Source organism: Bicyclus anynana, chromosome 20 (genome assembly GCF_947172395.1).
Source record: "Bicyclus anynana chromosome 20, ilBicAnyn1.1, whole genome shotgun sequence".
Lineage (NCBI taxonomy): Eukaryota > Metazoa > Arthropoda > Insecta > Lepidoptera > Nymphalidae > Bicyclus > Bicyclus anynana.
The window spans coordinates 2,456,236-2,472,318 of NC_069102.1; positions in this window are offsets into that span (position 1 = coordinate 2,456,236).

The following is a 16,083-nucleotide window of genomic DNA, read 5'->3' on the forward strand; positions in this document are numbered from 1 at the left end:
TAAACAAACAAAATCACATTAGATTATGACTAGAAAGTACGACTTAACTACTCTATTATAGTGCAGAAAATGGGTAAAAAGTGGAGAGTAAAGATTAAGTGTACACTTGGAGGTTACAAAAGGTAACAGCTAACAAATGACTTGGAAAAGAGTCGAATATATACTAGGAAACAACGACCGACTCATTTACATGAGGGCGTGAGACGTAAAGGTGACACGTGACCCGCAAGCTAAATGTTTCTGATGATATTTCAAATCAGCTTTTATACTACTGTGGTTACGGTTTGGAGGTACCAAGGATTGTCGAAACAATCTCGATGATAGGTTAACCAATTTAATCATTATAATTTTCTGCTAAAGACCACCAATCCTAGAAAGAACAAATTATGACAACTCTTAGCATTCACTTGGAATTCAACCTCAGATATTGCTTTCGGATCATAATGGATTTCGTCTTGAAAAAATATGAAAATATAAATATTCTTTGTTTCTAATCTCAATCAATATGTAAAGTACAATTTTTTTTCGAAGCACAGTGTAAGGAACTAGTGTGATTTGAGATCATATGATATTGGATTACTCGCAAGTTAAACTGTAGTTATGGCTTTTTATGCGGTAGATGGATCATTTAATGTTGGCAACAAAAAATTCAAGTCCACGGAATTAGTAGTATAAGGGTTTTATTTTATTATTACACTAAAGTGAATTGATTGAGTAAATAATAATAATCTTTTGTTATTCTAGAAGCAAAGACATACTTGAAAGGGGTACAATTATTCATCCTGATGGGTATCATCATCAGCAGAGGTGAAAAAAATACGATCGCAACTTACTTTTAAGTCGGCTTTTTGAAAATAATTTTTATTTTTATCTTTTTATATTTACCTATTTGAAACCTTACTTACAAACTTATTCTTTCTATTAAAAAAATAAAGTTTTAGCGAATAAAAATATATCATCGAGAACAAGTAGTAGTCTCCAAGACATCCTACCGTGACGTATTCAAGCTCAGAGATCCGTCAGTTTCTTGAGAGTTTATTTCGTACGCGAGTGCAGGCATTGCGGGCGGATTCCAGTCTCTGCATGCAAAGTAGGATTTGGAATTGACAAGTTGCCTATTTAGTTGAGGGATGGTAAAATATTCTTACATTTTTGTTTATTTAATTCTAAATACATTCGTACTTGGTAGAAAGCATACTTTTTAAAAATTTATATCAAAGAGAGAAATTAACCCTTTCCTATTCATGGCCAAGGGTTTGGTATAGCTTCATAACTATAAAAAGGTAATGCCAACTCTAACGTATAAGAAGAGACAATAATAGTAGTCACAAACATAATACAGCCAAAAAACATAAATACAAAAAAACTGATGTCATACATAAATAACAGAAAGTTGTAAGCGATAAAGCCCAAAACAAAGTGTCACTATTTTACGAACCTCTTCACACTAGCGTTCCTCCAACAATCATCAAATAAGTTGTCTTGATTGTGTTACGCTAAATCAGCGTATAATCTGATTGCTAAGTTAGCATCCATTCGACATAGACTCAGCGCCACGAAAGAAGTCCCGCGGCTAAGACCTGAACTAAAATTGACAGCGCCTTACATTAACGACATTAAGACCGCCATTCATCATCATCAGCATCATATCAGCCGATGGACGTCCACTGCAGGACATAGGCCTTTTGAAGGGACTTCCAAACATCACGATACTGAGCCATCTGCATCCACTGATGTCGTCAGTCCACCTGGTGGGCCAACACTGCGCTTACTAGTGCGGGGTCGCCATTCAACGTCTATCGGCTCTTCGAACTATGTGCCCCGCCCATTGCCACTTCAGCTTCGCAACTCGTTGAGCTATGTCTGTGACTTTAGTTCTTTTGCGGATCTCATCATTTCTGATTCGATCACGCAGAGATACTCCTAACATAGCTCGTTCTATCGCACGCTGTGTGACTCTGAGCCGTCTCATCAGGTCCATAGTTAGCGACCAAGTCTCGGAACCATAGGTTATCACTGGCAACACGCACTGTTCGAAGACTTCTGTCTTCAGGCACCGAGGAATTTCGAGTGCAGCGGTCTCAACTATAACTGGGCAAAACTTAGTATGGACTAAAACAGACCGCCATTACCAAATGACAATGAGAACCATTAAGACATTAGCGCCGCGTCTACAAGACTTGTTTTGTGGCGCGGAGTATAGCATCTCTGTGTTACGCGAACGTTCTACCTTCACCAATGTGAAAAGGCATAACCCTAGTAAATATAAAAGCTCCAGTAACATAGCGGTACATAAAAATAATTTAAAAGGATTACTTTTATATTCGTATTTATTCTTAAGAGTAACGTCGGGTTAATAGTGAAATGCAAAATGGAATAAAAAATTATGACGTCATTAAGGTTACTCAGCGAAAGCCGTTTTTAATGAGCACTTTTGCAACGGGACCCGCGGTTACAGGGTTGAAAGTGCACCACAAGTTGTTTCGAAGGCCCAGGAAATCGAAATAATAAACCTTACGGTAGACTTTTAAACGTTGACAGGGAAAGGGTTAAATCTTGTCTTTGAATCCTTTGGTAAAAACGTTCGTTCATATATTAAATAAAAATTTTAATGAAAACAATTCAACCGACTTCCAACTAAAAAATTAAGCTAAACTAAAAAGCAAAAAATAACATCTTACCTATGTGCTACCTTCTGATCAGTTTGAAGGCGGTGCTAAGCCAGTGATGTTTTAAGTCAAGCCGTTTAAATTACAAAATTTCTATGGTTCTTTCAGAAACGGCTTTAATTAAAACATGACACTGGATTGGCACCGCCTTCAAACTCCTCCTCCTCTCCTCCTTTTTGGAAGTCGGTTAAAATGTAAACTATACCTCACATGTGTTGCTTCCTCAAGGAACCCTTATAGTTTCGCCGTGGTCGTCCGTCCGTCTGTCCACGGCTTAGCGCAGACTATTACTACTAGAAATCTGTAAATTAGCATGAGTTTTACTTTCATTTTTATTTTTTACGTATTGTATTAATTATGTCTTAAGTTCTAAAGTAATAAGAAAATTAAAAAAAAATGAGTTCCTTCCCTACATGTAAAGTGAGGATGAATTTTTCAATCCCATGGTGTGGAGTATCTTAATCGGTATTTTTGTGCATTACATAAGAAGTCTGAAGGTGGCGCCAGTGACAGAAAAATTGAGGAGTAAATGCGTAGGAAGGAAAGTCATATTACTAGAAAATGTTGAATGTGCAAGTGGAAGAACATAAGAGGAGAGGAAGGCCAAAGAAGAGATGGATGGATTGTGTGAAAGAGGACATGTGTGTGTAAAAGGAGTGGATGATGAGCTGTTGACGAAAAGAAAATATTGACATATTTTTCCGACCCCACATAAGTGTTAAGGAGATGATGATGATGACATAAGTTAGCATTTAGAGGCTCTTGTTCTATCTATACTAATAATATAAAGCTGAAGAGTTTGTTTATTTGTCTGATTGTTTGTTTGTTTGATTGAACGCGCTAATCTCAGGAAATACTGGTCCGATTTGAAAAATTCTTTCAGTGTTAGATAACCCATTTATTTTAAGGCTATAGGCTATATATTATCCCCATATTCATACGGGAACGGGAACCATGCGGGTGAAACCACGCGTCAGCTAGTAACTTTATAATTCACAAAAAACTACAGCTTAGACCAGCTGAAAGGGAAATAAACACGCTTGTATCGACCACGTCCGCCGTAGACAAGTGCGAACAACGCAGTTTAGTTCAAGCTGAATGTAATTACGCGGGATTTATGTGCTTTTGAGGAGGCTAATGTTGTGTAGTCTGACCATGTGCATACGGAGGGTTAGACAATTGAATTTTGTGTTCGCCGGGTAATAGGATGGAGTTAACCGTTTCTATTTCGTTTGGTTCTATTTCAAGATAACATTATTTGCACTGTAGTGTACTGTATTTTCACTGTCGGTCGGTCGTATCACATAACTAGCTGACGCCGCGCGGTTTCACCCGCGTGGTTCTCGTTTCCGTAGGAATACAGAGATATTATATAGCCTATAGCCTTCCTCAATAAATGGGCTATCTAATACTGAAAGAATTTTTCAAATCGGACCAGTAGTTCCTGAGATTAGCGCGTTCAATCAAACAAACAATCAAACAAACAAACTCTTCAGCTTTATAATATTAGTATAGATAACATTATTTGCACTGTAGTGTACTGTATTTTCACGGTCGGTCGGTCGTATCACATAACTAGTTGACGCCGCGCGGTTTCACCCGCGTGGTTCTCGTTCCCGTAGGAATACGGGGATATTATATAGCCTATAGCCTTTCTTGATAAATGGGCTATCTAATACTGAAAGAATTTTTCAAATCGGACCAGTAGTTCCTGAGATTACCGCGTTCAATCAAACAAACAAACAAACAAACTCTTCAGCTTTATAATATTAGTATAGATAAGGGAGGAATGGCGACGGATACTGAGGCTTGCCACCACACCCAAATGACGACCACGACCACTCTGTCAAGAGTGTAACGACATAGAAGAATTATTTTATTTTGAGTATTCTATGTGACACTTTTTTTTTAATAGTTTTAAATTGATCATTATAGTTCTACTAGATTGAAATAAATTTATTATATTTTTGCCATGATGGTCTATATTTCAACTGTTTCATGACGTCACGTTAACTTGGCCTTTACCAAACGGAGCGTTTCACTAAAATATTAGTAAATTCGCCTTTATAATATTAATGTGATTAATTAGTTTGACGTTTTGTAGGTCAAGTAACATGGTTACGTCACAAAATGGACGATAACATTTTTGACGTTTGGAAAATTTCAAAAAAATACCCGCAGAGGGTTAGACAATTGAATTTTGTGTTTGCCGGGTAATAGGATGGAGTTAACCATTAACATTTCGTTTGGTTCTATTTCAAAATAACATTATTTGTACTGTAGTATATTGTATTTTGAGTATACAGTTCATACGCTGTAGCATGGTACAGGTGACAGTTAGTTTCACTCTTGTAAGTATGACGCAAATTATAACGTCATACAGGCAACTGTCACCCGCACCATGCAACAGCGCACATAGCATTATTGTTTTAAATAACTATTCTATGTGCGTATTATTATTTGTAAGATTTAGTTTATTGTTTATCTTTCTGTTTTGTATGTGACATGTTTTAATTGATTTTTTAATGTTTAATATTTGTATTGTTGGTGTGCTTTATATAAATAAATAAATATATTCCTCTCCTCCTCCTCCTTCCTTCCTCTTTTAAAACTACTACCTTCACAGCCACAGCCTTCGGCCATGTATTATGGAGTATTATGTACCTATTATGGCCATGGCTGGATACCGCAGGCTTTAGTGAGATAATAGCAAAAGCCTCAATTCTCAGTTCTATCAACTAACATAGAGAGGAAATTGAATTCATGAATGATGTATCTGTATATTGAAATAGATCGGACTAAAGTTCACCTCTAAACCGAAATGTAAGTTTCTATCAACGGATTATGTCATTGACGTCGTTATTTCATTCGTCTACGAGTATACTAATACTTTATGTAAAGATTGTGAGGTTGTAGCGGACAATCTCTTTTTTTTTTATTCCTTACAAGTTAGCCCTTGACTACAATCACACCTGATGGTAAGTGATGATGCAGTCTAAGATGGAAGCGGGCTAACTTGTTAGGAGGAGGATGAAAATCCACACCACTTTCGATTTCTACACGACATCGTAACGGAACGCTAAATCGCTTGGCGGTACGTCTTTTTCGGTAGGGTGGTAACTAGCCGCGGCCGAAGCCTCCCACCAGCCAGACCTGGACCAATTAAGAAAACCTCAATCGGCCCAGCCGGGGATCGAACCCAGGACCTCCGTCTTGTAAATCCACCGCGCATACCACTGCGCCACGGAGGCCGTCAAAATCTCTAGATCTACTGAACCGATTATGAACAATCTTTAACCAATACGGTCGTTAAAACTATTATAATAATATAGCCTTCATTTGGTCATAAATAATTATTATATAAACAAGAAAAATAAAACATACATCAACAAGTTTAGTATACTAAACTAAGCATTTTTCTTGTTGATTTAAGTTAAATTTTTCTTGTATATGTGATAACTATCGGACGCCCGCGACTTCATCCGCGTGGGATTTTCACAAATCCCGCGGGAACCATGGATTTTTCGGAATGAAAAGCAGCCTATGTGTTAATCATGAGTAAAATCTATTTTCATTTCAAACAGCCATACAAACTTTATTCCCCCTATTTTATTCCTTTGGGAGTTGAATTGATCAAAATCCTTTCTTAGCAGATGCTTACGTCATAACATCTACTTGCATGCCAAATTTCAGCCCGATCCTGATGAACAAGGTCATATTTCCATCATTTCTGTGTTTTGCCTTTTCTACTTTTTTAAACGACTTCCAATAAGGAGGAGGTTCTACGTTCGGTTGTATGTATGTTTTTTTTTATTTTTTATTGGCTTGGCTTCCATGAAAACTGTTACTAAGCATCAAATTCTACCTAATATGCTGCACATCATTTTCAGAACACGCCAGTTCTCCCAATAAATGCAAACTGCTCGCTTTCTACTCGACTACACAATAGCCTATCAATTTGCAGAAATATCGCCCGACCCCTCAGCCGAATAGGCACCTTGTCAATTCTAAATCCTACTTTGCATGCAGCAGCTTAAATCCGTGCAAAATGGACGCACGCCTGCAGTCCACTTTCCTACATATTATGTGCTCCGTAAATTGATATTTACGATCCATCACTTGGTTTACGGTTAGAAATATGTTCCGGCTTTTTGGATTCAACGATTTATTATACAAAAAATGGCAATGATAAATCCAGAGTAATCAATCCACACGACCACCAGTGACAGTCCACGGCGGGAAATGAAATGAAAATCACAATATTACACGTTTAAGGTTAATCGGCCAGTTCTGTGCAACTATCTAACATTTATATTTTAAAAGAGTTTATTAAATAAATAAAATAAACTATGTGTGCAATATAATTTTTTTTGAAATAATCATATAGCAATTATAAAAAGAGAGCCGTGTGGAAATGACGTGTTATTTAAAATTAAATATCACGTGCCTCAAACTGTGAAGGAAAGAAATCTGAGAATTTTATCTCCGTGTGTGAAGTCTGCCAATCAGCGTAGGACCAGCTTGGTGGACTATTAGACAAACCCCTCCCATTCTGAGAAGAGACTCGTGTTAAACAGAATATGGATTGTTAATGATGATGAATCATGATAAAATGTAGAAAAATATTCAACGCAGTACCTTGTATTTTTTTAGTCGCCAGTCATAATTGAATACACAACACGAGTTGCTTGTAATAAATTTTTCAACATAACACTGGAGTATCTTTTAATACAGCAATGCAACGGTCAGAATCTAGAATATGCATTTGGGGTAGCAGTTTTCGATAGAAAAGTAATATCAAAAATATTAACACAAGAAAAACAAATATTTATTTTACAATATTATCATTACTTTTCATACTATCCAAAAATGAAGGTATTTTTAAAAAATCTAAATATAAATGTCATTCAGTGTAAGTACGTGTATGCAACTTGTATCGAATACATATTTAGCATGCCGGGCACGATGTAACTTTACGTTTTGCGATCTCATGTAAATGAGATTGTCGTTGTTTCAACTTTTACGAAACATTTGTTCACGGTTACCTTTTGTGGGGAATCGAATGCTTAAGGGGCAAATGGGCATGGGAAGGGTCCGAAGTAGGGCGTATTTAAATTCGTTCGCAATCAATTGACTGTAAGGGGTAAAAGAAATAGTTGACGGAACAAGTCGTTTGTAATCCATTTTCTTATGGCTGTTTCAAGTTAAAACGTGAAAGAGTAACACCATCAACATTATCAGCTGATGGACGTTCACTTGTTTTTTTTTTTTAAGAATATTTGCCATATATTTTTTTTTAATATGACCAGTATTCCCAATCCCCTCCAACTAGTCGGGAAGTAGTAGAACAAGTGTGCTAGGAGTGGGTACGACAATAGACCAACGAGGTGTGGATCAAACCACCACCCCTCGGTGATGAGTCTGACCGCTACTACCGTTAAACTATTGAGGTTCACTGCTGGACACATGGACCTTCAAGCACAAACGTTTCAAGCCGCCAGCATCCAGCGGCTCCACCGCAATGCATGCAACTCGCTTGATACCCTCGGTCCGCCTAGGAGGTCGATCAACACTACGCTTACTGATGCGGGGTCGCCATTCGAGCACCTTGGGACCCCAACGTCCATCGGCTCTTCGAACTATGAGGCCTGCCCATTACCACTTCAGCTTCGCGACTCACTGAGTTAAACTTACTTTGGCCAAAGAGTAACAAACAATCTCGTACTTCTTCTTCTTTATTTTTTTTGCGTCAATGTTCCTAATAAGAACTGCTAAAATATGGAATGCCCTTCCGGCGTCTGTGTTTCCTGACATGTATAATTTGTGCACCTTCAAGGCAAGAGTGAATAGGCATCTTCTAGGCAAGCGCGCTTCATCTTAGACCTCATCATTGCTTTCCATCAGGCATAATTGTGGTCAAGCGTAAGCCTATAGTGCATAAAAAAAACCGGGTATAAAAATAAGGAGGTTCTTTATTCGGCTCTTCAGTACCATGTACCTGCACTGCACCATGTATTTTTGTAAAAGAATATTTGACATACTTTTATCAATATTATAAAGCAGAACAGTTTGTTTGGCTGAATGCGCTAATAATAATATCAAGAACTACTTTTCGGTTCGGAGGTTCGGATCAGAAAATTATTTATGTGTTGGATAGTCCATAGAGAGAGAAAAAGTTTAATTACTCTACGACCAATAAAAGTAATAATAAATAATATGCACCAATACCCATAGCACCAAGATAGACCAAACGCTTTCTTTTGGGTTAAGTAGTGACGTGTATATTGTGTAAGTATATTTATTTATTTAAAAAAAACTACTACTGTAAAATGCACAACCCCAAGAATAGTTAAGCACGTACGTCAAAACAACGGTCTCAACTCGGTTACAGAATGAAATGTGTTCCTCCACGTAACCCCTGAACTGTTTGTCGTCTCCACACACGAACCTGCTAAAACCGGGATCGTGCACTTTGCACCTACTGTGTTACGACGTTACCCCAGGTAAAGCTAAGCTATAACTTTTTACAACGGTCTGAAAGCGTTGATCTTCGTTACAGAATATAATGACTTTTTTTTTTTTTCTTTACAAGTTAGCCCTTGACTACAATCTCACCTGATAATAAGTGATGATGCAGTCTAAGATGGAAACGGGCTGACTTGTTAGGAGGAGGATGAAAATCCAAACTCCTTTCGGTTTCTACACGACATCATACCGGAACGCTAAATCGCTTGGCGGTACGTCTTTGCCGGTAGGGTGGTAAATAGCCACAGCCGAAGCCTCCCACCAGCCAAACCTGGACCAATTACGAAAATCTCAATCTGCCCAGCCGGGGATCGAACCCAGGACCTCCGTTTTGTAAATCCACCGCGCATACCACTGCGCCACGGAGGCCGTCAAATGTACTCTTCTTCTTCGTCGTCTCCACCATATACGTACCTGTTAAAAACGGGATCGTGCGCTATGCACCTCTAGATATAACGCGTATTAAGATTCTAAACTCAAGTTCCTTCAAAGTAAAATAGATCTAAATACTTATACTTACAGTTCACTTTACTTTGAAGAAAATTAGGGTTTTAATCTTAGCCCATGTTTATATAATATGGTCGCTACTGTGTTACGCTATTACTCCTGGTGAAGTGAAGCTTTAACTAGCTTTAAATCGTCAAAACAACGATTTTAAATCGTTGAGCTTGGTATCTGAATATATATATTCTTCAACATCACACCAGAATAGTTCGTCGCCTCCACATTCGTACCTACTAAAACCAGGATCGTGGACTTTGCAGCTATTGGGTTACGCTGTTACTCCAGGTAAAGCTGAGCTTTGACTAGCTATAGCTCGTCAAAACAATGGTTTTAAGCCGCATTACTAGAACAGTGTTAGAAAAAAATTGGTGTTATACTCCTGTGCTTAGAGAAGACGTTTAGTCATTAGTCTTTTACTTATTATCATAAAGTAGGGTAAGTCTAAACTACATACGGTCTATCTTTTTCCTCACTTGTAAGAATCTCTCGTTATAATTAAGGCCGGGCCTTGCACTGCAGGTTGAATATGACGATGATGACAAGAAAAACGCGAATATGAACTTATAGCAACATGATCGCAAGTATATCGCATTCGATGAAATTGCACCTTACAGCCACCTCGCCACATCTGATTGGTATACACAACGTGAATTGTGTTCCAAGCGGCTCAGATTCCCACTGGGTGCCTGTTGCAATTCCAAATGTTCTTAGAAAATGCGTTATTGGTATGTTGGCCAGACTGTTTGGCATACAATATAATGTCTAGGATTCAAATTCACAACTCTTTTTCAAGCACGCTATTAGAAATGCAACAACAATGAAAATAAACGAATCGAAACTTTATTAGGTATTTAGGATTGCAATATTGTCAGGACGATGTCTGAGAACCATGTCAGGTGACGTATGCGTATTCTTTCTTTTATTATTTCATTTGAAAATAAAAAAGCTATTTTATTTTTAAATGAATTAATTTCCTTTAACGAAAATACATTTATGTACTCGTAAGTACTAATACATTTGTAAATATTCTTGAACAATAATATTATGGATGTACTTAGGCCGTGGTATAAAATAAATTGGACTACAAAGAATGTTCTTGTAAAAGATATAAACTGCAGTTAAAAGGCCTTTTCTCTTAACGACCCCCTCATTACAGAAACCTCCCCACAGAACACTAATGGGCAACTCTTACTTTACGATACTTCAAAAACAAATTTATTAAGGAATTCTTTATTCGACCTATTTTTCATTTCAATATCTCAAAATTTTTTTTTTTTTATTCTTTAGTAGTTAGCACTTTTACAATCGTGGTAAAGGCTAACTAGTATTAGTAATTAGCAAGTAAAAAATGGTAAGTACCACCAGGTGAAATTGTATTCAAGGACTAACTAGTGATGATGCAATCTAAGATGGAAGCGGGCTAACTTGTTAGGAGGAGGATGGATCCACGCCCGTTTCGGCCCAGCCGGAGATCGAACCCAGGAAATTTACTGCGCCATGTAAATTCACCGCGCATACTACTAAGCAAGACGTCACGAACATATCATATAAACATAAGCACAAAAACATCCATACATTGTGGTGTTCGCTTGACTATGAATAAACCACCCTGTCGATAGATTTCTCCATAATCTGATAATAAAACACTTTTGTTTATCCGATGTCATTCATAGTATCATCGATCAATAAAACGTCATATTTTGACGATCGAGCGAATATAATACACTAAAACTGGGAATTTTTTCAGAGTTCCGTAAAGAAATAAAGAAACTGATAACTTAAATTAGTCCCACCATCCAACTTATCTTTTCGTTAAAGCAATAATGTTCAGTGATTTCGTAATTTATGAACCACAAATTTTATCTTAATAATATTTTCAAGTTTGTACCATCTTCTGATGAACTTTAGTAGATTTTTTTATTTATTGCAAAACCAAAAACTGAATAAGAATACAAAACTTACTATCTAAAAATATTACCTGCCTGACAACTAAAACGGTGTGGCAAGGATCTTGCTGTATCGTATCCAATTTGAATCCAAGAATAATCCGGATCTATTTCGGTTAAAAATATAAACAGGCTCGGATACCCTATTTAAAGTCATATTATATACTCAAAATATACGAGACAACTCGTATATTTTGGGTATATAATGGTGTCTCGTATCATCCAAATCGGTTGAGTGGTTCTTCATTTATAAATTTTTTTGTAACAATTGAATTCAGGTGTAGGGTAGGGGTAGGGTATAGCGGCAGGGTAGTGAAAAGTAGGGATAGGGAAGAACTGCACATAAATCAAAGCGAAGCTTGACCCGATCCGCTAGTACATAATGAGAAATAGAGCCTATTTGTCTATTCACGCTAGATTTTGACTTCATCAGATGAATTTTCGCGTAGTGTTTTCACTGGTAGATAAAGCTTTGAGCAACATTATAGGCCATGTTTTCTAGAGGTCAAAGGAAAACATTTAACGGCCGCGGTCAAAACGGGCAGGTTGTTTTTTTAGCCCAGGACCTCTCTGTTAAACTATGCTAAAAAGGTTGGAAACTATTAGGGTTATGTATACTTGTATTTTTATCCAAAAAAGAGGAGGCCTATTTTCAGCTGCTAATTTTAGCTTTAAATGTATGTTTTCCAAAATTTTCTCCAAATTGTAGACCGAAATGAAGTATAATTTCAACACATTTTTAAAATAGACTCCATGTATTGATAACCATATTTATAACAAAAGTTCAGTATGAGCTAAATATCACATTACTAGCGGACCTTTAAGTATTGAGAGTTTTAAGTTTTTGACTAATTATTATCACCATTATCTTATAATATTAATACCTGGCGTTTCGAAAGTACTTGTGAACTAAGCCTAATTGAAATATATTCCCACTATACATTGTATTATTATATGTCGAATAGACACAGGTAACAGAAAAAAAACAGAATATTTATTGTAACACTATTTAGCCATATAACCCATTGTAGACATTGTACATATACGCTATTGTTAGCACATTTAGCACAAAAAACACAAAACACACGCATCTGTTCGGGTCACCGGCAGCCAGCAGAGGGCGCCGTTACCGTCCATCACGCGGTCAGTCAGCGTCACACATTGCGAGCATAAATCGTGTTTTAGCACCGCGCGACGATCGCCTACAACGGGCTTGTTTCACACAAATGTGTGACATTTTTGTGGTAATATTTTATGGTTTCCCTATTTGACTTAACTTCATTAAGAATTTAATCATTATTATATTTTTCAAAGTAGGCCATGTATGTGAAAACCACATAATTGATACTAAATTATCTATGAATGTTACCTATCGTATTCCTGTATTCATCGTTTATCACAGTTTTAGCTTTAAGCCATAAAAAATAACATTGTACATACACTAAATTGTTAGTACCTACCATAGCATTAAATTTAGCACAAAAACACAAAACGCTGGCATTCAGCAGAGGGCGCCGTTACCGTCCATCACGCGGTCAGTCAGCGTCACACATTGCGAGCATAAATCGTGATTTAGCACCGCGCAACGATCGCGTATAGCTTGTTTCACACATAAGTGTGACATTTTTGTGTTTATGTTTTATGGTTTTCCTAGTTGACTTAACCTTGTTAGTAATTTAATCAATATTATGTTTTTTAAAGTATGTCGTTTATATAAAACCCACATGGTTCATACTAAGTTATCTATGAATGTTACCATCGTATATACCATTTGTCTTTTACCTCATTTTTCGCTCTAAGCTATTGAGGACATTCTACAATGTACATATACCGAATTGTTAGCACTGGGGCATTACATTTAGCACAAAAAACACAAAATGCTGGCATCTGTTCGGGTCACCGGCAGCCAGCAGAGGGCGCCGTTACCGTCCATCACGCGGTCAGTCAGCGTCACACATTGCGAGCATAAATCGTGTTTTAGCACCGCGCGACGATCGCCTACAACGGGCTTGTTTCACACGAAAGTGTGACATTTTTGTGTTTATGTTCTATGGTTTCCCTTTTTACCTTAACCTTGTTAATTTAATCATTTTATGTTTTTTAAAGTATGTCGTTTATATAAAACCCACATGGTTCATACTAATTTATCTATGAATTTTACCATCGTATATATGTATTCATTTGTTTTTTATCTCATTTTTCGCTCTAAGCTATTGAGGACATTGTACAATGTACATATACCGAATTTTTAGCACTGGAGCATTACATTTAGCACAAAAAACACAAAATGCTGGCATCTGTTCGGGTCACCGGCAGGCAGCAGAGGGCGCCGTTACCGTCCATCACGCGGTCAGTCAGCGTCACACATTGCGAGCATAAATCGTGTTTTAGCACCGCGCAACGATCGCGTATAGCTTGTTTCACACATAAGTGTGTCATTTTTTGTGTTTATGTTTTATGGTGTCCCTAGTTAACTGAACCTTGTTAGTAATTTAATCAATATAATGTTTTTTAAAGTATGTCGTTTATGTAAAACCCACATAGTGCATACTAAGTTATCTATGAATGTTACCATCGTATATATGTATTCATTTGTTTTTTATCTCATTTTTCGTTCTAAGCTATCGAGTACATTGTACAATGTACATATACCGATTTGTTAGCACTGGGGCATTACATTTAGCACAAAAAACACAAAATGCTGGCATCTGTTCGGGTCACCGGCAGCCCGCAGAGGGCGCCGTTACCGTCCATCACGCGGTCAGTCAGCGTCACACATTGCGACCATAAATCGTGCTTTAGCACCGCGCGACGATCGCCTACAACGGGCTTGTTCCACACAAAAGTGTGACATTTTTGTGTGTTACGTTTTGTTTTATCTAGTAGGTATTTTCTAGTTTATATCTAAATTTAATTTTACTTTATCGTTTTTAAGTTTTTATAAAACTTGACCTGCTTTCTGGCCGTTTTTATATATTGCAATATTATTTGCTACAGGGCATAAAGCACTTCAACTATGCATATTATTTTGTTGAAGGAGAACAAAATAATTTGTTGAAAGAGAACAGTAACAGAAAACAAATAATGATCAATAAGCCCATCAAATATAAACATCAATGGCTTGTAGTTAGGGCAAAGACGTATGCCATCGAACCAATGTTCTGGTAATATTAGGTATATCCTTTTTGTGGGAAAACCTCACGGAAGCTGTGCCACTGAAGAGAGAAAGGTTATGTAGGACTTACTAACAATTTTTTTTTCTTTGTTTCTAATGAAGGGCCGTCTTTGGGGACACACACCTTTAAAAAGAATCCTTCGTATTCAAGAAACTCCTTGTTTAACTTGGCCATAATTCATCGGGTTAAACTTAAACCTAAAACCATTCTTATATCACTTTTAAAGTGTTGAACTATAAAGGCTTTACCTTTGTGTTAATTCCTCGCGTCTTTGCGGGTTCGTAGCGTAATTGCGGGCTTAGGCCTCCTTACTACGCACTTTGTAGTGGACACCGGCACCGCAACGCGGGCGGCTTCTTGTTAACATAGCTGTTTGCGTAACTATTAACTATTTGTGACCTTTAGAGCCACGATAGCCCAGTGGATATGACCTCTGCCTCCGATTCCATGGTGCAGGTTTGGTCCAGGGTCCGGACTATTTTTCGTCAAATTAGGACGGTGTTGCGATTTTTTTTTAAATTTTTATATAACTATTTTCCTCTGAACTGATAGTGGAAGTTAAGTTGGCAATGGAAGCAATAACGTGATCCACCTTTTATTTATTTTGGTAGATGAAATAGATTGTTTGAGACACGCGAAAAATATTCCATCACGCAAAGTGATGGAATATTTTTTCTGACTTTTTTTGTCTGGGGCATGCACCTCCAACTTTTCAGTTGTGTGCATTTTAAGAAATGAAATATTACGTGTCTCAAACGGTGAATAAACAACATCGTGAGGAAACCTGCATACTTGAGAGTGTGAAGTCTGCCAATCCGCATTGGGCAAGCGTGGTGAATTATTAGCCTAGCCCCTCTCATTCTGAGAGGAGACTCGTGCTCAACAGAGAGCCAAATATGGGTTGTTAATGTTGATGATGATAATAATTTGTGAACTTTAGAAGGCACGGTAGAACGATATACTTTAAATGTATTGTAGGGCTATGTGTAACTTTTCTCTAACAAGATCCCCAAGACAGCTGTGGATCTGGCAATTTTTTTAAAGAATATTTGATGCAATCTAAGATGGAAGCGGGGTAACTTGTTAGGAGTACTTAGTATGAAAATACACACCCCTATCGGTTTCTACACGACATCGTACCGGAACGCTTAATCGCTTGGCTTGGTAACTAGTCACAGCTGAAGCCTCCCACTAGCCAGCCCTGGAACAATTAAGAAAACCTCATTTAATAGCCGGGTATCGAACCCAGGATCTCAGTCTTGT